This window comes from Plectropomus leopardus, chromosome 5 (assembly GCF_026936395.1).
Source record: "Plectropomus leopardus strain MGB_pleo_1.0 chromosome 5, ASM2693639v1, whole genome shotgun sequence".
In the NCBI taxonomy this organism is placed as follows: domain Eukaryota; kingdom Metazoa; phylum Chordata; class Actinopteri; order Perciformes; family Serranidae; genus Plectropomus; species Plectropomus leopardus.
Genome location: NC_142180.1, coordinates 3,176,201 through 3,182,763, shown reverse-complemented (window position 1 = coordinate 3,182,763; position 6,563 = coordinate 3,176,201). Strand labels below are relative to the sequence as shown.

The 6,563-nt window shown below is 40.9% G+C and overlaps 2 pseudogenes; one reads left to right on the top strand and one right to left on the bottom strand.

Annotated features, from left to right (window-relative positions):
* Positions 1 to 1,135: 1,135 nt before the first annotated feature.
* On the bottom strand, positions 1,136 to 2,889 carry LOC148189492 (uncharacterized; annotated as a pseudogene).
* Positions 2,890 to 5,164: 2,275 nt separating this feature from the next.
* Positions 5,165 to 6,280, top strand: LOC148189491 (uncharacterized; annotated as a pseudogene).
* The last annotated feature ends 283 nt before the right edge of the window (positions 6,281 to 6,563 follow it).

The window sequence follows — 6,563 nt, the reverse complement described above, 5'->3', positions numbered from 1 at the left end:
TGTGCAAAAACGCAAACAGTCTGAAGATACACCAGTCAAAAACGAAATGCCTGCAACCTTAACGTAATGTACAACACACGGCATCCTGGTGAGATGGAGGAGAGGCCGGTGCAAGAGGCAAACCACAGCCCCCGGAATCTCCAGGTACACGACAAAGAGGGAAGCAGGAACAGCATCGCTGATGGGTCAGAGGCAGTGGTGGAGGAAGTACTGAAACTCAGTACTTAAGTAAAAGTACAGATAACCAGCAAAATATATACTCAAGTAAAAGTACAAGTACTACATAACAATCCTACTTAAGTAAAAGTAAGTAAGTACTTACTTTTAAATGTACTTTAAGTATTAAAAGTAAAAGTACTTACACAATGTTTTGTCTCTTAATGTTCAGGCCTATATTTCAATAAAAACATAGTATGGAGCTGTATTACCCTGTTAGATAACAATAAACAACAGAATTATAAAATAGAGTGTGAAATGAATCACAGAGGGTAAGCACAAATGCAGCTAACCTTTACAATAAACAAAAGTTGTTGCTTGTAAATATTACTAATGGCATCTGCAGAGGTATAAGAATTACTAGTAGTAACATCTGCATTTTCTAATGTCATTAGGTAAAACCAATAAAGAAGACGGTTATATATTAAAATCATTTATTTTATTATAAATCTATTCAAAGCAAAACAGACTCTGAATAATCTTTCGATAAGTTAGCCTATTTGATCAGATTTTTTGTCCTATAATGCAGCCAACAATTATTCTAATCAACATCTGATCAACACAACAATTCAACTGTGAAATTTTCTTTTAAACCTTTCTTTTCTTTAACTTCTGACATGTCATGAACATGAGAACTCAACAAGTCTTAATGCTGGCAAGGCTCATCTATAAACATGTTTTTTTTTCTCTGCACAACAGTTTTAAAATGGCAGTTTCATTGTCATTTGCATTACCAGAACTTTTTGTTCAGTTTCAACAAGAGTTGGTTTTCAAAGTTTTTTGAGCCTAGTCTGCCTCTTTTTGAAGAAAAAATCTGCCCGGCTGAGCTAAAAAGTCTTTCACATGCTCTTGAGGCAGGCAGCCGGAGTGTTGACTTTGAGGGACAAGTTGAGAACATTGGGCACTGACTTGAGGACATTCATGGAGGTCGTTGAACTGGCCAGATAGGTGTCCAGCTGCCTTGTGGTTTCTTGAAGCGTTTCCCTTCATAAGACCAAGAGTCCTCCTCCTCTGACCCTGAATGGCTGCCTGGTGATGGGACTGACTCTAGATCCAAGTGGGCCTTGATGTAGTCCATGCCTATAAAAAACAATTTCCAGACAGAATAAAGGAAATGTGTGAAACCAATAAACATGGACTATATAACCATAGACTATACAGAACGGCCTATCATGATAACTAGGTCATTGTGCTGTTCCTCCTTAGTGACTATTAACACATTTTCTGATCCAGTGTTATATCTTACTATGATCAGGATCTGCCTTTTACAAGGTTTAATACATGAATAATACCCTCCCTGTACAACAGCAATTGAGGAACCATCTCAGTGACTTACCCGATTTCAGCAAGTCTGCATTGCTTGTCCATGAGGTGCTTGAAACTTTGGAAGCAAAATGGCAGGAGCAACAAGTTCAGGGTCAGAAAGCATGTCTCCAAATACGGCTGTATTCCTTCTTGAAGGGCAGTGATCAGTGGCTGGCAGAACCTAGATGAGGTCTTCAGGCGGTCAAGCTTCACATTTAGGAGGGTTATAGTTGGCACTAGCCATCCCATGTGGACATCCTTCTCTGCCTGCAATATGTTCAGTGCCTTGGAGATTGGGCCCATGGTTGCAACATATTCAGTCAAGAAAGCAAGGATTCTGCAGGGCTGCACCTGTAAGACATGGATGAAACACCTGAATGTAGAATATCAATAAAAGATCAAAATAGTTGAAAAAATCTAAGTATATTAGAATATTCTCAAGTTGATATTGCAGAAATTATGATTTGGCATTTTTGATATCAGAAAGTAGTCTATATTGAACATTTCAACATGTAGTCTATAAGCATAAATCTGAAAACAACATTAATGTCACCAATCATGTTTTTACAAGAGTATGTGTTTGGCTGTGCAATATACTTATACTTATGAAATGCTACTATCTCAAATTAAGATCTAGTTCTAGAAACATGAAACAGATGGTTGATAAGATGATAATGTTCCAAATTATCTCAATGCAGTTAATAATAGTTACTTTAACAGCAGCCCTGAAACTAGGGGGTAGATGGTAAGTCAACTTCTAATATTACTCAACCCGTACATATGTATCTGCTCCAGCCACACTTACATGGGATTTTAAGTGCAGTGGTCACTGCTCTGATGGCTCCTTCTCCTCTCTCTAATTATTAGCGGTATCCGTTCAACAGAAAGAAAAGAAAGAATTCCACCGAGTGTCAACTGGTCGAATGAGTTGCAGCTTGCATTCCCTCTCAATGACCTCTGCAGCTGTAGAGGGCGAGAGGTCCTATTCCAAAGTGATGAGCACTTAGCAAATGCTGCGACTTATTTTCTTGTAGATGTCGTTGGAGTTGGCATTTGGGCATCAACTGTTGAGATCAAGTTAAGGAGATGACAAGCACAACGGTGATGCTTTGGAGAAGCTGATATTGCACACTCGTCATCTTCTTCATTCATTAAAGCTTCCACTTCAACAGCCTCTGTCTCCACTTCAGGATCTTCTTCTGGAGCTTCTTCTTCCTTCTCACTATCATTCACATCTTCACACCCCCCATCAGCAGCACTTTCTTCATCACACCCATAAACCCTAAAAGCCTTGATGAAATTGGAAGCATTGTCAGTTATAGTTCTGACAATCTTTTTCCCGAATATTGTATTCCATGTGGATGTCATTCAGGGCTTCAGCTAGTACATCATAGGTATGTGATCCTTTCATTCTTGACATGCCAGAGCAACAGAACATCTCTCCAGGCTTTCTGGCTCGATCCAGTGGGCAGTAACACCTATGAAGCTTTGGACGATGGGCGATCCAACAATCTGTAGTTGTTGAGATGTATTTAATGTTCTGCATAGCATTCTTCACTTTTGCTTTCATTTGCACTGTTTTTTTTCTATCCTGTCTCTTAAAGTTGTCCATTGACATCACTGTGTAATTTGGGTGAATATGCTGCATTAAAGATATGAATCCAGGTTGCTCCACTACTCCAAAAGGGTGCAAACCCTGAACAACAAAGTTCATTACTGCAACATCTGTGGTCTTCTGAGAAGCCTTTGTGTCTGCCACCACCAGTTTCTGCTGCTTACTAGTTGAAGGACCTTCGCCAACAGACAAGCTTCCTTCCTTTTAGTAGTCGTTGCGTCAGGTCCATATGTAACGCTGGAGATGTGATCTGTGCCTTCTCTGAAAATAAAACAACAATAATGATAATTAATTAATTAATCTTAATTCTAGGGCTGGGCGATATTATCTAAGATTTATATCATTGTATATATCATTGTATAATTATTTTGTGACTGTAGTACCTGTACTACAGGAATACTCCACTGAAAATATGATTCTACCTCTTTTCACTCTATCAACAATATAGTAGAACATATCCTAACAGAGAAAATATATTTCTTAAAACATACACATAGATTCATTATAAGCGCTCTCTGCCACATAATAACTTTTTATTGTTGGAGCTGTGCATCTCATTCAGTGCCCCGTTAGTGCCGATGTTATATGCTCCGATACAGACTGTAGATGGCGCTGTGGCTTTTAGTCTGTCTGGAAAACCAATGGCCGGAGCCGGAGTGGTGCTAAAAGTTGTGGGCTCAGACTCAGAAAAAAAGAAAATGCACAGCATTGTTTTACATTAATTGACTGGACAGTGTTGGTCCGCAAACTCACAGCCCCCCACCAACACTCTTGGAACCGAACCGGACCATATTAAACGTGAGCGTTGTAACGCGACCGCTAAGCGGCTAAAAGTAAAACAAAGCGAGCTTGTGCCTGTGACAAATTACTTTCACTAAAGTGTTTGTTTTTACCACCCGACAGGTTCAAATTGTTACTATGTGTAAGTGCAAACTTGTCCATTCATTCAAATTTCCCAACAAGACCCTATATTACATTGTAAATGACGCGTCGAGCTAGCATGTGCTACAAGCTAACCTAGCTTACCACCTTACGTTCCTATGTAGGTTAGCTAAATAATGAAAACACCGTTGTACTCTTTTCTGGCGATTTCTGTAAATTAACGTGTACTCTGCTAGATTAGAGCATTTATAACATGATGTCAGTAAACAAAAATAATATAACCTTGGCTAACATGATAAGCCCGAGAAAATAACTTAGCGTAGCAAGAGCTCTGCTTACCTCAATGTGTTTCTTCAGATTTGACGGGGAATTCTTGAAAGCCAGTAATTCCTTTTTTTGAGGAAGACAGTTGAGACACTGGAATTTAAATGATTCATTCCTGGAGCCCATAAACATGAACATCTCTTTTAAATATGGCCAAGGATGGCTCGGCTCAGGGGTCTCAGTCTCCGAGTCCATATCGACTGTTGTCCAAATCACACTGCCGCTTCTAAATGCACGCGCTCTGCTGTCATTGAGGCGGCATAGCAGCACCTGATTGGTTTAAACTTCCGAGGCGAACGCAACCAATATTTTTTGTGAAGACAGCATTTTGGTGACTGATCAACCATCAAATGTAACGTGGTGCATTTTGGAAATGTAGTGGAGTAGAAAGTACAGAAAATAGCTGTAAAATGTAGTGGAGTAAAAGTCAAAGTATACTCTATATTTTTTACTTAAGTAAAGTACAGATACGTGAAAAATGTACTTAAGTACTGTAACGAAGTATTTGTACTCCGTTACATTCCACCACTGGTCAGAGGACACAAGACACCACACAGAAATGGAAGGCATTCAGGAGAACAGGAGACGCGGAGAGAACACTTGTGCAGGAGTGGCTCGAAGGAAACGAGTTAACTGGCCTGCTGCAGGGGCAAGGAAGGAGTGGGAGATGTTCGACCATGATGTAGACCAAGTGCGGGAGACAACCTTGGCAGGGGATGTGGGGAAGAAGTTCAAAGCCATGGCATCCATCATCTGGAGTATATGCGCTGGAAGTGACGGGTGAAGGAAAGGACAGACTTCACCAGGAACCCATTGAAATACATGTCGAAACTTAAGGGCGATAAAAGATCTGGGGAGCTGCAGGCAACAAAGGAGGAGGTGGAGGAGCATCTCTGCCAGGTACATAGCGACCCCAGAAGGGAGAACGCCTTGGGAGACATAGGGAAGCTCATAAAACCAGCCGAACCATCCATCCCCTTCAGAGCTGAGGACGCAACTTGGCAGGAAGTGAATACCTTTCTCAGGAAGGCATTCTGTACAAAGTGTACAAATATTGCAAAAGGCTCAGGAGACAACTCTGGAAGTTACTGAGAGTGGCATAGAAGAAGGACTTCCTTGCTGACAGCTGTCTGGTGGCTGAGGGAGGCTTAATCGCTAAAGAAGAGAATGCTGCAGGGATCAAGCAATTCTGCACGATCTCACTCCTCAACGCTGCCTTGAACATACCAGCGTAATCACCAAAATTATTGAAGATGCGACGAGGAACTGTGGTGACCTGACAGTCCTGTGGCTAGACCTGACAAATGCCTATGGGGCAATACCCCACAAGCTACTGGAGTTGACGCTGAAGACCTACCATGTACCAAAGCGATTCCATAAACTCTTGCAGTGCTACTTCAACAACTTCAACATGCGTTTCACCTGTGGAGGCTTCACTGGCTGCACAATCTCCGTGATCCTGTTTTCCACAGCGATGAACCTCCTCGTCAAGTCAGCAGAGAAGTTGCGTCGGGGGGCAAGGCTGGCAAGTGGCATCCAGCAGGTACCTGTAAGAGCATTTATGAATGACCTCACCATCACTGAAAAATCAGAAGGAAGATGGATCTTGGAGGACCTGGTTGAGCTCACCAACTGGGCATGGATGGAGTTTAAACTTGAAAAATCCAGAAGCCTGGTATTGAGGAAGGGGAGTGTCCAGGTTCTGGTTCAAGATCAAGGATACCATCATCCAGACAGTTAAGGTGAGACCAGTGAAGAGCTTGGGGAAATGGTACAGGGCAGACCTAAATGATAAGCAGAGACATGACATTCCTGGAGAAGAGCGGCCTACCCGGCAAGTAAAAGGCCTGGCTTTACCAACATGGGATACTTCCCTGAGTGCTCTGGTCTCTGCTTGTCTATGAAGTACCTGTCTCCACCGTCGAGGTGGAGATTTAAAATCACATTTAAAATCACTATATTAGACCCTCTGTGGTACGCATTGATATCAGTCGAAATTTTTTTTTTAAAAAGTTTGCAATTTTTTTTTTTTCACCAACATAATTTGAAGACATTTTTGAAAATATTCTTTGTGGGTGTACGATACTTTAAAACAACACTGTACCATCATGGTGAGAGCTTTTTTTTTTTTTTTTTTAAATAAAATAAAATTTTAAAATTAACATGAAATTTCGTCAATCACATGAAGAACTGATCTAAAATCTAAACAATATAAACAATC